At 57.3% G+C, this 18,772-nt stretch overlaps 1 long non-coding RNA gene across 1 annotated transcript; it reads right to left on the bottom strand.

Annotated features, from left to right (window-relative positions):
* Positions 1-3,209: 3,209 nt before the first annotated feature.
* On the bottom strand, positions 3,210-6,706 carry LOC111723022. The gene is made up of 3 exons (XR_002771652.1): positions 5,374-6,706; positions 5,130-5,232; positions 3,210-3,593 (listed from the first exon to the last, which is right to left on the bottom strand). It is a non-coding gene; the product is annotated as an uncharacterized LOC111723022 (long non-coding RNA).
* Between the last annotated feature and the right edge of the window lie 12,066 nt (positions 6,707-18,772).

Genomic DNA, 18,772 nt, shown 5'->3' with positions numbered 1-18,772 from the left:
AAAAAAAAAAAAAGCTAGGAATGAGCAAGCAAGTGAATAAATGAATGATTGATTGAATGAATGAATGAACGAACATGTAAGCGAATGAATGAATGTGTGAGTGAGTGAATGAGTGAGATAGTGAGGGAGTGAATGAGAATGACTCAGTGAGGGAATGAATGAGGAAGCGAATGAGTGAGTGAGGGAATGACTGAATGAGTGAGGTAGTGAATGAGTGGGTAAGGGAATGAAGGAGTGAGTGACTCAGTAAGAGAATGAGTGAGTGAGGCAATGAGTTGCCCTGACCGCCCCCAGGCTGCTTACCGGACCTCAGACCTGGAAAAGCCCAGCTCCACCTTACCCACAACCAGCAGAAGTGAGAACTGGTCCCAAATGCTGTGCAGTAACTTCTCCCAGCACCGCCTCACCTGGGGTGGCCGAGGCCACGCCTCCCTCTTCTCAGGACACAAAGTTGCACTGTTCATGGCCAAAGCAGGGCCCCTGGCAGGGTGGCTGACCAACGTGAGGCCTGCTCAGGGCAGGGGCAGCAGGGCCAGGCTGTGCCCTGAGGGGTGGGGGTAGTACCTCACTGGAGACTCCTCTGCCCTAGAGGGGCCCAGGGTGCCCCTTAGATAGGATGTCCTAGTGTACAATCCCAAGGGGTGGGTGATGAGCCTGTCAGAGCACCCAGACCCAGCACTGGCCTCAGACAGGTCCGGCTGAAGGAGCACAGGCTCCACCCCATCAGGAGTGGGTGGGGTGCAGGCACCCCTTGCCTGTGGGGTTTTTGCTGACGTAGCTGCAGAAGAGGAGGGCCAGGCAGACCACAGCTCAGACACTTTATGGAACAACTTCAAAGCTTCAAATACTTTGCATGAAGTGCCCGTCAGAGAGCCCAGACCCAGCACTGGCCCCAGACAGGTCCAGCTGATTCTTTCCCTAAAGAATCATCCTTAGATACCTATTCCCTAAGCCCCCAAACCAGAGCAGAGCCCCTAAAGCTGCAACTGCCTAGGGGGCTGGTGAGTGGGCAGAGGCTTTGTGCTGAAGGATTCCTCCTCAGGACAGCCCTGTGGAGGATGGCCCTGCATCTGGGGGTCACCCTGTTCCCTATGAGCCCCCCTTAAGCTGTATCTGGCAGCGCCCACACCAGGGTGGGAACACGGCCCCTCACAGCCCCCCCTGGGGTGGGGCTAGCTGTTGCCCCAGTCCCACAAGGGCCAGGCTGTGGCAAGCCCCTCAGCCCAGAGCCTTGGTGCTCCCACCACAGCTGAAGGCAGGACTGGAGCCCTGGAGGCCCCCCACTCCCCTGCCCAGGCCTTTTAGGGAGGACCCACCAGGCATGTTGAGAGGGAGGGTTTTCCCTGCTGGGAAGGTCCCTGCCTTTGGCAATTTCAGGCCTGTGACCTCTCTGGCCCTGTGACATCAGAGGTCACACCACCCAGAAGGAAGAAGGTGGATGAGGGAGAAGGAGCCCTGCGGAGTAGCACCTCAGCTGGCTGTGCACGTAGCAGATGGTTTGCGTGTACATGTGGGTATGTGCACACACGTGTGATTGCATACAGTGGGAGAGGGAGGCTGGGCACTCTGGGCCCTGTGGCTGCCCAGAATAGGCTCCTGGTGGTTTGAGGTTCCAAGGCTGTGGCTAAGCCAGGCCTGGCTGTGCAGGGACATTCCCCACTACTGGGCTCTACAGGAATCCCCCACCTATTGGTCACTCAGGATTCCACACCAAGGTCCCAGTGCAGGGCCTGAGAATGATGGACAGGCTCTCCCTGGCCTTCAGCCCCAGCCTCTGAGAGGCCTCTCGTGTCCAGCATTAGGTTTCTGCTAGCAACCTGCTAGCAGAAGGCTCAGGCTCAGTCACTCCCATAATTGCTGTGGGTGATTCATGCCTCTCCAGGGGCCATCACATCTGAGTTCCAAATGCTGTGCAGCAACTTCTCCCAGCACTGCCTCACCTGGGGTGATGCTGTGGCACCAGATGACCAGGTCAGGGGAGGCCAGCTCTCAGCTGCCACTTAGAGACAAGTTCTAAGTGCCCTGGGCAAAGCCAGAACTGTCCAGGCCTCTCAGGGCCTGCTTCCCCTGGCCCTGGCTTTAGCTCAATCCCCTTAGCCAGCAAAAGAGATGTTAGGGGCTTTGACTTGTACATGCACTGGGTGGCAGCTTCGGCCCCTGGTCTCAGGCTGTGGTGTCATGCACCCCCAGACCCCCACAAGGCTACAGCAATCACAGTGACAGCAGCAAAGAAGCCTGGAGGGGCCTGGGGAGCCTGTTTTAGGGTGTGCCTGTTCTTCTTACAGAGCACCCAGCCCCTTGAGCTGCTGCAGGCTGGGGGCTCAGAGACTGACAAAAGGTTCCACTGTTCACCAGACTCCCCAGGAAGTCCAACAGCTGGGGCCAGAGATGCCATGAAAATTTGACTTTTATTATGTAACAATTGGGTCGTAGCATTTAAGATGTACATATGACCCTTCAGATGAGACCACAGCCCTGATCACCCCCTTGGTTTTAGCCTACAGAAGGCCCTAAGGCAGAGGGAAAGAGCTAAACCACACTCCAGACCCAAGTGAGATTTAAACATACATTGTTTTAAGCCATTGATATTGGGGTAGTTACTTGTGGAAGGTGGAGCCAGTGGGTATTTTGGCTGAGAAGCTGCTACACCCTGTGTGTTTGTCCTCTCAAAGCTCATGGTGAAATATGACCCCCAGTGTTGGAGATGGGGCCTGGAGGGAGGGTGCAAGTCTTGGGGCACATCCCTGGAGAGTGGCTTGGTCCATTGTCATCCTGGTCCGTCCTGGAGAATGAGCTCTTGTTCCATTAGTTCCCAGAGAGCTGATGGTTGAAAGGAGCCTAGCACCTCCTCCCTTGTGCACGTTGCCTGCCATCTCTGCACATGCTGCACACAGGGCTCCCTCTGCCTTCCACTGAGAGTGGAAGCAGCCTGAGGCCCTGCCCAGATGTATAATCCCTGAGCTAGAACTTTTCCAGGCATTAGAACTGTTAGCCACAGGAGCCTTTTTTCTTTTCTTTCTTTCTTTCTTTTTTTGAGACAGAGTTTTATTCTGTCACTCTTGGTAGAGTGCTGTGCCATCACAGCTCACAACCTCCAACTCTTGGGCTTAAGCGATTCTCTTGTCAAGTAGCTGCAACTACAGGCATCCACCACTATGCCCGGCTATTTTTTGTTGCAGTTGCCACTGCTGTTTTTTTTAGCTGGCTGGGGCTGGGTTCAAACAGGCCACCCTTGGTATATAGAGCCCATACCCTATGCCCTGAGCTACAGGCACCGCCCAGGAGCCGTTTTTCTTTATGAACTGCCCAACTTCAGGTGATCTTTGCAGCAGCACAAGTGGACAATGGTGGATGCTGAGGAAGACGCTGGGGTGCCCACCTCAGGCCCAGCAGGTGGAGCTGGCAGCAGCTGAGACTGGAGAAAGAGGGCTGCTGGCCAGGGACGTGATGTTGGCCATGTCACCTCAAGTCACTGGTTGGGCTCTCAGTGGGGGCTAGCAGGGATAGTCCTGGAAACCCTGGCACCTGTCAGAGCATTACATGTCCTCAGGAGCAGAACAGCTGCCACAGCCCCATGCCTGAGCCAGCGACACCTGTTGGTGAGAAGAGGAGGATAAGCCCACTGGGGAGACGGTGAATAAGTGGGAGAGGGAGATGCAGGTGGGCTGGGCAGGTGGCCAGGAGCTATGGGTAGGGGTGGTATGCATAAGAGAGCAGGGTCAGCAGCACTTGGGAAGAGAAGAGGAAAACCATACACTTGTATGTCAGGCACCACAATGGGACACTGAGGTCAGGGAGCTGGCCAGGGGTCTACTGAGGAGGCAGGATACCCAGGGAGCAGACCAGGCGGCAGACCACAGAGCAGGCAAGGATGGAGTTGGGGCTGCTGGGAGGGCAAAGGGATGAGTCCAGTGTGGCTATGGAGTCTGAGCTGGGTGGGGAATGTGGGAGGGCAGCGGGCAGGACCTCAGTGGGTTCCACCTCACTCCCGCAAGGAAGGCTGTCATGAAAAAATGAAGAACAGCAAGTGTCGGTGAGAACTTGGAGAAACTGGCCCCCTCTTGCACCACTGGTGGGAATGTGAAATGCTGTAGCTGCTGTGGACAACAGGCTGGTGGCTCCTCATGTGCTCGGTGTGCTCAGAGCCAGCGCATGTCTCAGTCGGGAAGTGTAAACTGATAGGAATTTATTGCTCAGGGTTCTCCAAGCCAGGAAGGTGAGTGCAGGACTGCAGGCAAGAGACTCACTGCTGCATCATTCATGGGGGCAGGTGGAAGGGTAGGAGACAGAAAGAGACAGACAGAGAGACTGAGACTGACAGGGGAGACACACCAGAAGGGGCTGTACTCCTGAGATGACAGCACTGATTCATTAGTGGGAGTGGTGCCCAGATGCCCCCTCCCCCGGACCCCACCTCCTCATACCTTCCGTTGGGAATCAAGTTATCAAGTTTCTAAACTTCAAGGGACATACTCAAATCATAGCACCAGACAACCCAGCACCCCACTTCTAGGTATGTACCCAGAACTGAGGCAGGTCTGAAGAGGAGCTTGTACACCATGTTCACGGCAGCAGCATTATAACAGCCAAAGGAGGGAGCAGCAGCACCTTTCAGCTGATGAATGGCTGGCAGAGCCATGTGTGTGCACAGTGGAATGTCACCCCACAAAGGAAAGAAATTCTGATACATGGGACATCAAGGATGAGCCTAGAAGACTTTGTGCTAAGTAAGATAAGCCAGATCCAGGGACAAATTGCCAACCTTACATGAGGTCTCCAAAGTCGTGGGACCCTTAGAGACAGAAGCTAGAATGGTGAATGCCAGGTGATGGCAGAGGGTTAGTGATTAATGGGTTCAAGGTTTCTGTTTAGGGTCATGAAAAAAGTTCTGGAAATAGCGCTAATGTCCTTAAGGCCACTGAATTATATGTTTAAAAATGGTTAAATGGCAGCTTTTATGTTATTTATATTTTACCATTATCCACGTTAAAAAAAACAGTGCAGCATTTCCACAATCCTGGTAAGAATAAACTGCCCATGCCTGTATGAGCATAGAAAAAGAAAGAACGGGATGATTTTAGAGATTCCACATAAAAACTCAATGCTCCAACACTTGCCTTAAAACTCACCTTGGAAGAGGCAGAGATGGGAAGATGGATTGTACAAGAGCTCTAGGCTAAAATGAGTTATGGTTGGGCCACTGCACTCCAGGCTGGGCAACAGAGTGTGACTCTGTTGAAAGCAAGAAAGGGAAGGAAAGAAGGATTAAAGTCTGAGCTCATTATGAAAAAACTCATAATGAGTTCAGAATTTAATCATTCTTTACTTCGAATGACAGAAAACACCATGACACGTTGAGAGAGGGACACATACTTTAGCACCTATGATGCCACATTTCCCTGTATGGTGAAGGCCCCAGAATCGCTCTTGTGCACTGAACACTGCAAATCCAGTAGCCGGGCCTGGAAGGGGAGGCAGGGAGGGTACACTGCCAACTACGACGGTGCCCGTGAGGCTCCCTGCCTTGGGAGGGTCTTCCCGATGATGTGGACTGACACAGTCCCTCTGTGTCAGGTTCCGGGCAGAGTGGCACTGGGGCAGGCCGCCATGGTGTCTTCACTTCTGCTCAACTGCATAAAGCATTTTATGCTCTTTTCTGAACATCTTATCCATTTAATAATTTAAATGTCAAAATAAGTGTATTTTTTTAAAGGGACGTTTCCTTGTGCATATCTCCCCTACCCTCAGAGGTTCCCCAGGGAGGCCATACACTCAAAGGTGTGTGTGGGACTCAGTTTTCCAACCAGCTCCGGGAACCCTGGCAGGGTCCAAGCTGCACCTTCCTATCCTGTCTGAACCACTCTGGGCTGCGATGTGGGAGCCTTCATGAGAGAAAGACATAAACTGCCTCAGTGATGCCTATCTGTGTCGACTGCACCTTCAAGTGACAGCGTTGTGGAGATACCAGGTTAAATAAACTCTGTCACCACAGTTCACTGGCTGCTTCTACTATTTTAGAGAGTTCCTGTCACTACAGCGCCAGGTCAGTGATCACACTTTCTTTTTCTTTTTCACTGTCTGCTCGGTCCAGCCCAGCGTCACACACCTTCCAGCCTGACCTATGAGCCCTCGGCTCACCCTGGCCTGCCCCTGGCACCCACCAGTCCCCCTAAGCAAGCAGAGGTCCCCACTTTCACCTAGGGGTCCACCAGTCCTGCAACCCCCAGCCTTGTCCACATGCTTTCTGGCCTCCCAGAGGAGGGAAGCCCTGGGCATCCACTCAGAATCCACCTTCACCTACCCTAGCCCTGCAGGCCCTGGGTAGGGCTGAGGTCCTGGCCCTCTGAGCTGCAGAGCCCATGACTGGGCCTGGGGGCAGCCTCCCACCTCCCAAACTGGACCAGGACAAGGCCTCCCAACAGATCTGCAGCTGGCCAGGCAAGTATTCCATTTCACAAATGAGAAGATAATCTGAGACCCGAACCACAGCTTCTCTGGGCTCCTCTGTGACCAGCAGGCTTCCTTCATGTGGAGCTCAGGCCCACTAAGGCATGGCAGGCAGGGACCCTTGGTGAGAATGACCAGATTTGGGATGTGTGTGAGTTTGGGATTTGGGGCTGGCTGTGAGACCATGGGCAGCTCAGTCCTGCATACCCACAAGCACACACAGGCCTGCATAGAGCTACGCACTCCTGGAACCCTATTTGTTATGCAAACGCCCCACACCCCACCCCCCTGCCGGCCTCCCAGGTGGATTCCAGCACTGTTACCTGTCCTGTGGGGTCCAGGCTTATTGGTCATGCAGACTCTCTCCTGCAGTGGGCAGGCAGCTGAGGGATGCCCCTCAACAGGGGGAGCTCAGCTCTAGACATTGGCAGGGCTAGGGGCTGCAGCCTAGGTGCCACTACCTAGCCCTACTCTTGGGAGTGCTGGTGCTGCCTTCCCTGTGGCTTCCTGGAACTCCAGTGGGGTGGGGACGAGCCCAAGCCTGCCCCTCCTTGACAGCTTCCAGGATAACGAGTCAAGAGGAAGGGCCCCTCAGCCCCGTGCCCACTCTGCCCCATAGGCCAGGCCGAAGCCCCTGCTAAAGTTCCTCTGCAGTCCCCACCAGTCCATGGAGCCAAGCCTGCCAGGGCTGTCTCCATGCAGGGCAGGCTCCAGAGGTGGGGCTGAGCCTGCTCCCTGCCCAGCCAGGGCCAGCCAGAGCAGAGATGCAGGACAGCCAGGCTGGCAGGGTGGGCCCCTGTTCCAGGTTTGGCTGGCCTCTGGGGCTAAGTATCACGTGGGGACACTGGCAGAGTGACAGAGCCGCAGTCTTGAAGGAGTGCCTGTGCCAGTGCCCTGCCCCATGCAGCCTGCAGGGCAGTGCCTAGGCGTCTGGAACCTGGTAAGAAATGCAAAGAAGTGAGCAGCTGGCAGCACCACATCCCACAGCAGATGCCCACCAGCAGATCTGGTCCCACCAGCTCCATATGGAAGCCCAGCCCTGGACTCCTCTCCTCACCACCCCTGCCCAGGCCCGAGGGAGAAGCCCATTTCTGTCTCTGCTCCCCAGGCCTGCTCTCAGTGCAGGTTGGTAAGGCAGGTGCTTCCCTCTTGTGGGCCCTGGCACCCCTTGCTGCTCTCATTCACTTCCCAGAGAGTGTCTGCACCCAAGAAGGGCCCTGACCTCTGTGCCAGGCCAGGTGGGCTCACGGAGCTGGGCTGGGCCCGTCCCCAGGGCAGAGGCAGAAGGATAGGCCAGGGGAGAGCACACTCCAGGCGCCGGATCTAGGCTGTGAGCCCTACAGGCCAACAGAGTCCTGGGATCTGGCTGGGCAGGTGGAAGGTCCAGCCAGGAATCCCTCCCCCAAGGGCTCCTTGAAGGCCTGGACCTGGCTGAGTGGCAATGGGGGTGGCCAGAGCCAGTTCCACACCTGGGCCGCCACTGGGATGGCACCACATGGAGGCCAGTGGAGGCCAGTAGGTGCCAGGGCTGTTGGCGGCGTGTGCCCTGGCCCTGCAGCTGTCCTCCCGCTGGCCCGGAGCCATGCAGCGTCCTGGGACACGGTGTGCCGCTGGGAACAGGGCGTGTATTTGCTTAGGGCACCTGGGAGCAGCCCTGGCAGGACAAGGGCCCATTGTGTCCCCAGCTGCCCCACGGGCCTGTCCACACCACCCCCACCTTATGACACTCCCACCTGCCCACTATGTCCACATTGCTCTGGTCCTGTTACACTGTCCCCCTCAACTCTACCCTGCAACCCCCTCACTCCGACCCCACTTGCCCAACACACCTTCTGACCCCACAGGCCTACCTTTGCCCACTTAACCTGTATGACAAATTGTTCTGCCCTGCCCACACCCTAGCCTGCCCCACCCATGTCCTGACACCCCTTGAACTGTGGGCCCCAGGTTCTTAGGGTGGCTAGATCTGGACTCCTTTTTTTGAGACAGAGTCATAAGCTGTTACCCTGGGTAGAGTGCTGTCGCATCACAGCTCATGACAACCTCCAACTTTTGGGCTCAAGCAATCCTCTTGCCTTAGTTTTTCTTCTTTATTCTTTTTTTTTAAGACAGTCTCATGTTGTTGCCTTCGGTAGAGGACTATGGCGTCATAGCTCACAGCAACCTAAAACTCTTGGGCTTAAGCGATTCTCTTGCCTCAGCCTCCTTAGTAGCTGGGACTATAGGTGCCTGCCACAATGCCCAGCTATTTTTTGGTTGCAGTTGTCATTGTTGTTTAGCAGGCCTGGGCCAGGCTTGAACCTGCCAGCTTCAGTGTATGTGTCTGGCGCCCTACTCACAGAACTATGGGCGCCAAGCCTTGCCTCAATTTTTCTATTTTTAGTAGACATAGGGTCTCACTTTTGCTCAGGCTGGTCTCAAACTTGTGAGCTCAAGCAATCCACCTGCCTCAGCCTCCCAAAGTGCTGGGATTACAGGCGTGAGCTGCCGCACCAGGCCAGATCTGGACTTCTCGCTCGCTGCCCTAGGTCTGTGTGCCGGACCAGGCAAGTTCAGGTTGGTCTCTGCCCTCAAGAGCAGACCCCTCAGCTTCAGGGGGCCGGGTCCCCTCTGGAGGGGCTGGGGCAGTGGGTGGGTGTGGAAGCCCCCAGGAGAGTCCAGGGGAGTTGAAGGTAGACACCGGCCCTAGGTGCCACCTTGGCTGACTTCAGGCTGGTGGACTCTGCACTATGGAATGGGGCTCTCAGGTCTGCCAATCCAGCAAGACATGGTACCTGGCCAAGGCACCCAGGGCCACATAGTCTATGTGGATCAAGTGTGGCTCAGGGTCCCCAGGCCATGACATGCTCAGCAGGCTCTTAGGCACCCTTGCATCCACATCCTGACAGACACAGACCCCACATGTGCACATGGTTGTCACCACTGCACTGCACACATGTTCCCCTAGCCCGGTAGCCCCCAGGCTCCAAGATAGGCAGGAGGGGTGCCTTCAACCACAGGAGAGTGTGGGACTCTGGGGTCTGGTCTGGGCTGGGCTGTGGGAGAGGTCAGGCTGATGAAAGGGTTCTCCCACCAGCTAGCTGAGGACCCTAGGAACTGATTCAACACCCACCTGGAGCTTCAGGAGTTCTGGGGTCGCTGCCCCACCGCTAGCTTCATGGTGCTGTGAGGGGTCTGTAGGCCACCTCTTCCCAGGCTCTATGGGCCAAAGGGTGCAGATTCAGTAGCAGCAGCTCAGGGGCAGCTGTGCTGCTGCCCGCACACGGCAGGCAGAGGTGGGTAGTGTCACCTCCATGGCCTCACCTGCCCACTCAGCCACATTTGGGATCTCTGTGGTCTTACACCAACTAGGGTCTGCCCTTTCCCACACCTACCCCACCCCACTTCGAGGCACCTCCACATGGCAGCTTCACAAATGCCCAGGTTGGACAGGAACACCCAGCTGGGAGTGATGAAACTGAGACCGCAGGTCACCAGAACAAAGGCTGGGGGGCTTGGAGGTGGTGAGGGCAGCGCCTGGTAGGCCTGGCTGCGTGGGCCCCTGTATAGGACAAGGGACAGTGGATAGAACCAGTCAGACCAGGTGCAACCCGTGTGCGTGTGTGCAGTTGTGCATACTTGCTCACGTTGTGTGTGGGGACAGGGCCCAGCCAAGAGGCATTTGGAACAGAGGCCACTGCCTGCGTCACGGGCACCATGACTGGGCAGGCAGCCCACCTACCTGAGGCCTGTTTGCCCAGCTGGGGGGTGGCACAGCAGGGCCTGCCCAGCCACGCCTTTAAGGCTGGGCCACAGGGGAGGGGCCTGTGACAGGCAGGCCAGGTTCAGCCAGAGCCATGCCCACCCCCACAGGTCAGAGGCTCAGAGATCCACCACCACACCCACCCCCAGCCCCTGAGCTCCCAATAAAGGGAGGTCAGATGGGGTGCCTCACTCTCATACGCCAGGGACTGCCATGGCCAAGCAGCCTAAAAGCAGCCCCTGCCCAGGAAAGCCACTGACTCACCTCTGCTGAGAGCCAGAGTCCGGCCAGGTGGGATTCCAGTATCCAGCCCAGCCCACTCCTAGGCTCTACCTCCAAGACTTAGCCACCTCCTGGCACTCTGGGATGCTGGTGCCTGTTCTTGGCCTGCAGCCTGCCTCCCTCTCCGCAATACCAAATCTCTCCACCAGACACCCACAGGGGCCCCACCTCTGCACAGCCTCCCAAGGCCACTCATCCTGCTCTCCTACAGCCACAAGGGGCCCCCTCTGCCTCCTTGAGCCTCAGTTTTCCCACCTGTGGGGATCAAGGGAGGACCTCACGGGAGGTGAGTCCCTGCATCTGCCCCCCAGCTTGGCCTGCACAGGATCCTACAGCTCCACCAAGGCCAGTCCAACCCAGCACACACTAACCCATCCTTGAGGTGGCACAGGAGATCTGGGGACAGGTAGGGGCCCTAGGCTGGGGTCCTCTACTGCGTGGCCATACCACCCTGGTCACCAAAAGAGACGTAGCCTCTGGTGAAGGGGCAGAAGCAGCGGGAGGCAGGCATGAGGCTTTTGGACCTGCCGTCTCCTGTAGCATCCTGCAAGGGTGGGGTGCCCACATAAGCCCCATTTTGCAGCTATGAACTGAGGCCAAAGGCTCTGCTTCTCCCCCTACAGGCAGTAGGGGGATGACCGAAGAGTTTGACAGTGCAGTGACATGTTCAGAAATGAGCTCCACGGGCTGCAGCAGTCATCAGGTGGAGGGGTGCAAAGGGTCCCCGGGGGCATTGAGCCATGGCAGGGCCTGGGACTGCGGCAGGGCCTGGAGGGCAGGACAGGTCAGGGCCAGGGCACAGGCTGGGTGGCCTATGTGAGCTTGGTTCTCTTGCTGCCTGAGGAGAGGCCTTAGCCCCAGGGTTCCAGAGCATCTGGGAGGGATCACAGGGCTGGGTCGAAACCCCAAAACAGTGCTGCGTGTCCCAGAAACCCCGAGTCAGCAGCTGCCCTCCTACTGCCTTCAGCACAGCCACTCTAGGAACGCCCAGACGAGGGTGTGGCAGAGACTATGACACCCGAAAGCAGAGATGGAGAGGTGGCACATGTGGGGGAGCCCAATGGCCCTCCCTCCTGCCCTCCTGGGCAGAAGGCCAGCATGGAGTCACCTGCTCCATACACATCACCCAGGGCTGTGGGTAAAGGACTGGGTGCTTCACAGTGGGGCCTGGGCCCTGAAACCACTTGCTCAAGTGGAGAGGTTTCTCCCAGCAGGAACAGCTAGGATAGAAAGCTAAAATCCATTCCAAGTCAGGGTACTTACCCTACCGTCACCTGATGGGTGTGTGGCTGCACTCCAGTGCCCCTCACCCCCATGCAGATGGGACAGGTGTCTGTAGCAGCAGGCAGCTTGGGTGTCAAGGAGCAGTGGGGCTCGTGCCCCTGGCTCACCTGACCTTTATCGTTCCAGTGGTTCTCCCTTGTCTTCCTCCCTCCAGGGGTCCATGTGGCTGACCCTGACCTTGGTGCTGGCTAGAGGGCTCAGCACACAGCCTTTCTGGGTGCCTCTCAGCTCTCCCCAGCCCAGCACAGATTCTTGAGCTCCACCACCATTGCAGACAGGCTGGATTTCAGGCTTGGCCAGACCCCTGACCTTTCTCGAAGGGACAGCTTTAGTGCAGGGGCATCAACAGTTACTCAGGAACAGGGAGTGTTTAGAGGGGCAGGACTGGGGTCAGTAAGGAAGGTGTGGCCTAACCTGGTTGGGAATGGAAGTACCTGTAGGCCACCCTGTCTCCCCAGCCAGACCCCCTATACCTACCAGCAGTGCTGGGTGTGGCCACCAGCCTTGCTTCACTTATGGAAGAGGAGCTCCTTGGGACACCTCTGGGGCCATAGGCCTCAGCAAGGTGCCATTGACCTCAAAGCTAAGTTGGTAAAACAGGAAAAGCTGCCCCAGAGAGAGGTGAGGAGCATCTGAACCCAGAGAGTCAATGCCTTCCTGACACACTCATCCTGCAGCCCACGTGGGTCTCTCCAGTGATGAGACTGCCTCCAAAGAGAAGGTAGGGTGAACGGGTTCTCCTATGCTCAGGCTAGGGCCTGACACCCACAGCCCTGAAGAGTGAGCCCTGGGTGTACCCCCACATCTGCCTGAGGTCAGAGCAAGACAATAGGGAACCAGAGGGAGTTCAGGGCTGAGAAAGGGGTGAGGCTCTGGACGGGGAATTTCTTGGGGGTGGAGAAGCCCAGCCAGAGAGTAAAAGTACAGAATTCTTTCCATTTCTCTGTGATGACTCAGGGCTGGTGGTTGAGCCTGGGAATGTGCCCCACTAGGACTGGGCCCTGGGCTGGCCACGACCACCTGCACACCCAGCTTGGCTTCCTCCTCACAGAGCTCATGAGGACAAGAGGATATGCCCTGGTTCCTGGGTGGAGCTTGCTCAGGTGCTCACATCGGGGAAAGGGTTCACACGGGGGTCTATGAGGCCCTGCCTCACCCTGATATGACTCATTTGCCCCGCTGTAGGTGTGATGATAGAGCAGACAGGGTGTCCCTGAGTCCCTAGGCCTCAGGTTCCCTGCCTGGACAATGGCTAAGTTGGCAAGACCCTGAGGTTCCTTCCTACTGACGGTGGGGAGGCTATAAGCCAGGAGTTCCCCTGCCATGGTTGGGCTGGGCCTGGATATTCCCTGTTGGATCAGAGCTTAGGATGAAAGGGCAGGAGGTGCCAGGCCAGAGCTGCACATGCAGTGAGGGGTGGCGGCCTGTGCACACCCTGGAAACAGGTGCACACAATGCCTCATTCCCTGGGCCATGACCCAGACTGACCAGCCACTGAAACAGGTCAGGATGGCCTCCAGGCCAGACTGGACCCCTCCCAGTTCTTAGACCCTGGAGTACCCATGGCACCACCACCTCTTCCAGGGAGCTCCTGGCAGCACAGGCAGTTTGAAGGGCTGCAAGAGCAGGTAGGGCATCCAGGGATGACCTGGGCTAGTGTTGAGGCCACCCTAGCCAAAGGCCCACTTAGCTCCAGGGTGGCTAGCCCCTCCCCTGCCCACTACTGTCATTTCCCAGGAATAGGGAAGTAGCTCTGAGATTGGAAAAGAGTCAAGCTACTTTTTCTGAGTTAGATGCTCTGCCTGGCTACTCATGCCCCCAAGTTTGGGGTAGAGGAGCTCAGAACAGGGTTGTGGACAGGCAGGGCCTCTGTCCTAAGCCTCAGCAGGCCCTTCTGGGCTCTCCCAGGCCTGAGTTTGAGCCTAGACCCTGTGTCTGGCCTGCAACTGCAACAGCCCAGGAGCCACTTAAGCCCCTCCAGGCTGCCCTGACCCCACAGCAGGATGACATGATGAAACCAGAGGGCCTGGGTAGGGCTGCAGACCCCCTGTAGACCAGGACAGTGGGCCCTGGGTGTTGATATTAACATGGGTGCCCTTCCTGGGGTGGGGTCCCAGAGTCCTGACACTCTGCCCATGCTGGATCTTCTGGGGCCTCCCAGTGCCTAGGCTGGCCCTGGGGACTCACTCAGGAACTAGGTCATAGCTGTAAAACAGCCCAGCTCAGAAAGTAGCATCACTTTGTGGCCCCCTACCCTGGCCCAGCTCTGTCCAGACTGTGGCCAAGATCCAGCCTCTGCCCCAGCAGGCCTGAAGGGGCAGGGAAGGGTGGGCTAAAGGGGCAGGGGCAGAGGGAGCTACAGGCACTGACACAGAGCGGCCTCCGCTGGTGCCATGCACCACCTTTGTCCCTGCTCAGAACTGTGGGCCACATCAGTCCTTTCTTGGAACCACTAACTGCCCCATCAAGCCCAGGTGTGGGGGCCTCTCCCGCTCCCACATCTGCCTTTGAGCTGCTAAGGCAGAGAGCCACAGGGACTGGGGTGCCCAGGTTTGCCAGCTCCACCCTGTGCAGGTGCCACCAGGGCCAAATTGAGCCTGACCTGAAGCTGTCCTCTGTTTTATCCTGCTCCATCCAAGCCTGGGCCATTCATGGGCAGAGTTCATGGCCTGGCAGCAGAACTCCTGTGGAGTGCCTTGGTCAGGCCAGCTGCCATCCATGGCTCGTCCCTTCCTCTGGAGTTCTCAAGTCTATGAAGGCCACCACTCTCTCTGACACAGTGTGATAGAAGGGTGGGGGAGGGGGCACATGTGCATCTCCAAGGTAGCCACAGCTCATGCTCTAGGGGATGTTTGCTATGACCAGGCCTTGGGGGTTGGGACCCAGAGACCCTGGGTGCCCATCTGCAGGTGTGATTCCTCCATGACCAGAGCACGGTTTGAGCCACACTAGAGCCACTCCTTGGGCCATCTATGGCAGCTTCAGAAATTCTCTCAAGATGGCATCACTACTGTAGCAGGCCCTGGGCTCCAAGGGGCCTCAAGCCCCATGGGACCTAGGCCATAGGCCCCTACCCATTTGGGAGACCACCTAGTGAGCTCCCAGCTGCATAGCCTTGGCCTGGGACCCATGGCCCTGTGGTCCCAGCCTGGCTCTGGGCACCTGCCTTTCCTCACCTCTGCTGTGACCCTGCTACCCTCTCAACCTGGGAGTCTTCCCCTCCTGGAAGCTCCTGCTGGTAGCCCATAGGGACTGTATGCAAAGTGGAGGCAAGTGGCCTGGGGATGGCCAGGCCCAGCTTCTGGTTCCAGGACACCCACACAGAGACCCAGCAGCTTGTCCAGCTTGGGTACCACAGAGGCCTCCCAGCCCCCCTGGCCTCTCTGGACACCCCTAGCCTGGGCTGTGAGGCCCATTCATGGGGGCCACCATGAGTCTGCACAGGGTGTCCCTGTCCTCAGCCTGTGTGGAGAGCTGGAGCAAGCAGGAGGAGGGGACAACATGAGTCCCCCACCCCGAGACTATTGGGACTTCTTGACCCAAAGGGTCTCCACAGGGAGATGATGGCTGCTGTAGGGTCCTGCCCAGACCAAATTGTCCCAGATAGCCTCTTTCTGGGGCCAGTATATGAAACAATAGCCACATCTATTAGGTACCTACTGTGTACTACAGGCATCTGGAAGGGACTCTCCTTATAGTCCTGCAGGGCAACCAGGGTCCTCACTCCATAAATGGGCCAGTGGTGGGTGGAGCCTAGGCTGAGGGGATCTAGGCTGGGGTCATTGGATGGCCCCAAGAGACCCCCAGGAAGGCATGCAAGGCCAGAAGCCAAGAGCTGCGAGGGTCCAGTCGAATGGACAGCAAGGTCGGCCAGTCCAGATGCTGTGGGTAGCTGGCCTTGGGTGTGGAGGGACACTGGACCCCATCAGACCTGTGCCACATCCACTGTGCAGCCCCTGCTTTGGGGGGTACCAGGTGAACTGATGTCCCTCCCTCACAGTCATCCCATTCCTAAGGCCCCCAGCGGATATAGATCCCCTTCAGTTGAGGGTTTTTTTTTGTAGTTTATTGCCCTCAGTAGAGTGCTGTGGCGTCACACTGCTCACAGCAACCTCCAACTTCTGGGCTAAGGTGATTCTCTTGCCTTAGCCTCCCAAGTAACTGGGACTATAGGTGCTCACCACAACACCCCACTATTTTTTTGTTGTTGTTGCAATTCAGCTGGGCCTGGGTTCGAACCCACCACCCTCAGTATTTGGGGCCAGCATCCTACCCACTGAGCCGCAGACACTGCTCCCTTCAGTTGAGTTTTATGATCAGCTTCTTGGGGACCTGGTGTAGGCTGGGGCACCCCTTTCAGCACCTTGTTTTTTCAGGGTGTTTTTCTGCCAGAGCCCAAGCAGCTAATGCAGGAAGCAGCCATGTGGAGGCCCAGGCCCTAGGGTGGACGAGGTGAGGGTGCCTCTCAGATGCAGGGCAGGCCTCAGCTGAAGAATCCAGACAGCAGGGGTCCTCTGGGCAGGAAGGGGCCTGGAAGAGGCAGCCCACAAGGACTGGGCCAGAGTTCACGGGGCCAATACTCCTGGTTCCCACTGATTTGGGGCCCCAGCCCATTCCACCCCACCCCAGGCCAAAGCCTTGGATACCTTTGGTGAAGCATTGCAAAATCCTGGCATGGGCTTTGCCCTCCTCTCCCAGAGGGCAAGAAGCTCTGACAAAGGAGAGCAGAGGCGAGAGGGGAAAGGGCACCCTGCATGGGCCACAGATGGTATGCAGCAGTGCCCGTGCTGAACTGGACTTGGCTGGTGGGGCTCAGGCTCCAGTGGGGCTGGAGTGCTGAGTTGGGGTGCCGAGTCAGTGACCCTGAATGCAAGCTGGGCTGAGGGCTGGGAGGTGTTAAGCACAGGTGTGGCTGGGTGTTTCTGCAGTGGGAGCCCAGGGCTTGGAGGCTTAGGCCATGGCTGTGTTGATGGCTCAGGGGAGTCACAGAAGGTTCATTGCAGGACACTGGCACACTGATTAAGGGGGGCAGGAAAGAATGGAGTGGCCACAGGGTCATAGACTGAGGCCTAGGTGAGGGTGGGAACAGAGAGAAAAGGGCAGTGGGCTGGTGGAAAGGAAGTTTGGAAGGTGGAACAAAACCACAGGTTTGGTGATGGCTCAGGGGACAGGTGAGGGGCTCTCCCAGACATCATCTGTGCTGAAGGGGCATCACAGACGGTCATGACATGGCCAAGAAAACCTGAAGGATGCCCAGGGTATAGCTGGTATGGCTGATGGAGGCAGTTCTGGTTGTTGACTTGAGGACTGGGAGTGGACAAGACCCCAGGGAAGGAGGGAAGAGCGCCAAGGATGGTCCAAATGGACCAGGGCAGGACAGACACAGGTGGAGGGAGTGGGAAGGCACCCTGGAGCATGGCCCCACCTCACATTTCCCTTCAGTGATGCCCAGCTCTGTGGAATGTCTGTGTCTGTACACATATGAGGGATGTCAGGCTCTCTGCAGTTAGTGGGAAGCAGGCGGGGACTTAGAATTTGACTCTCCCTGAGCCTTCCTCTTGGCTCACCTCTCTGGCTGGGAGCTGGAAAAGCTGCTCTGCTGGGTGAGAAGCCAGGGGACCATGGGACCCCCCAGATGGGCCTTGGAGGATCCCAAAGTGGACAGGCAGGGTGTCTGTCCACTGCTGGGGATTTGGCTGGGGGGTGCTGATCTGACCAACAGGAAAATGGGGGCCTGAGTCAGTCACCCAAGGGCCCATGCCCAGGGCAGAGGGCAAGAGACCTCTGGGCCTCCAAGATTCATTCTGACCCATGTGTGCAAAGAGGGCAGGGGCTCCACTGCCAGGACCACCAGTGAGGGCATGCCCATCTGCATGGCACTCTAGGCTTCCAACAGAACAGGTATGGTGGCTTAACAGAGGCCTCAGGGTCCAGTGGTCAGCTTCCCTGGGAAAGTGAAGCTCACCTTAGTGCCAAGTCCTCAACACAGAGACACACAGAAGGTAAGCTGGACAACACCCACAGCAGAGAAATCCCCACCTGCCTCCTGCTGGGTCTACACCAGGACCAGGCTGCTGGACCCTCCTCACCCCTGGAGCCCTCTGGAGGCTCTCATAGAGGTTCTTTGTGGCAGGGTCCACCTTCAGGGTGAAAGGAAGGAGAGGCCACAGATAGCTGGCTGTGTGGTCCCAAGTATGGATGCCCCTTTCTGGAGGACTGAGTCCATGTTGTTCTTCATTTGGGGAGAGCTGAGAGTTGGGGAGCAAGGGAAAGCTAACCCTAACCCTCCAGGGTACCCTTCCCCCACTCCTTGTCTCCCAAGGCTGTGGGGGAGGAATATTAGCTCATCCTGGCCTGGGCACCTGGCTAAGAAGACCACTAAGGGGACCCCAGCCCCTCCCAGCTGACATGAGCCCACCCTTAGAATGATACTTTAATGTGGTCACCAGAATGCTGCCCAACACTCCCAGGACAGTGTGACTGCCCCCACCATAGGAGAGACAGGCTCTGTCGGACCCTCAGAGGGTCCTTTGCAGGGAGCCACAGTGGGCTACAGCCGCTCTCCCCTCAGGGGCTGCACAAACTCTGTAGAAGGGGTGGGCTCAGGGTCTACGTGGAACTGACGCTAGGGGGGCCAGCCCCAGCCCTGCCTTCACAAGGCCTAGAAGGGAACCGAGAGAGGCAGGGAGAGAGCATCAGGGTTGGCTCTGATCTTCTGGAGAGATGAAAATGCTCAAAGGGTAGCAGAGGTGTCAAGACAGCAAAAGACACATCATGAGCAAAAGCCTGGGCTGGGCAGCAGGGGGATGGGGTGGGAGCCTGAGAGGTCAGGGCCCTGCATGTGCGGCAGTGGCCTTGGAAGTGCTCTACATGTGAGAGTGGGGTGGTGGTCATTGATACCAACAAAGAGACATAGGTGGTAGTAGTGCAGGGATGAGAGGCTTAAGGGAGGTTGAGGTGCTGAGGGAAGACCCTGAGACAAGCATATACAGGTGTTTACGGGTCCCACAATCAGCC

Source organism: Otolemur garnettii, unplaced genomic scaffold (genome assembly GCF_000181295.1).
Source record: "Otolemur garnettii isolate 467f Iridium unplaced genomic scaffold, OtoGar3 scaffold00007, whole genome shotgun sequence".
In the NCBI taxonomy this organism is placed as follows: domain Eukaryota; kingdom Metazoa; phylum Chordata; class Mammalia; order Primates; family Galagidae; genus Otolemur; species Otolemur garnettii.
This window is presented reverse-complemented; position numbering and strand designations above follow the sequence as displayed.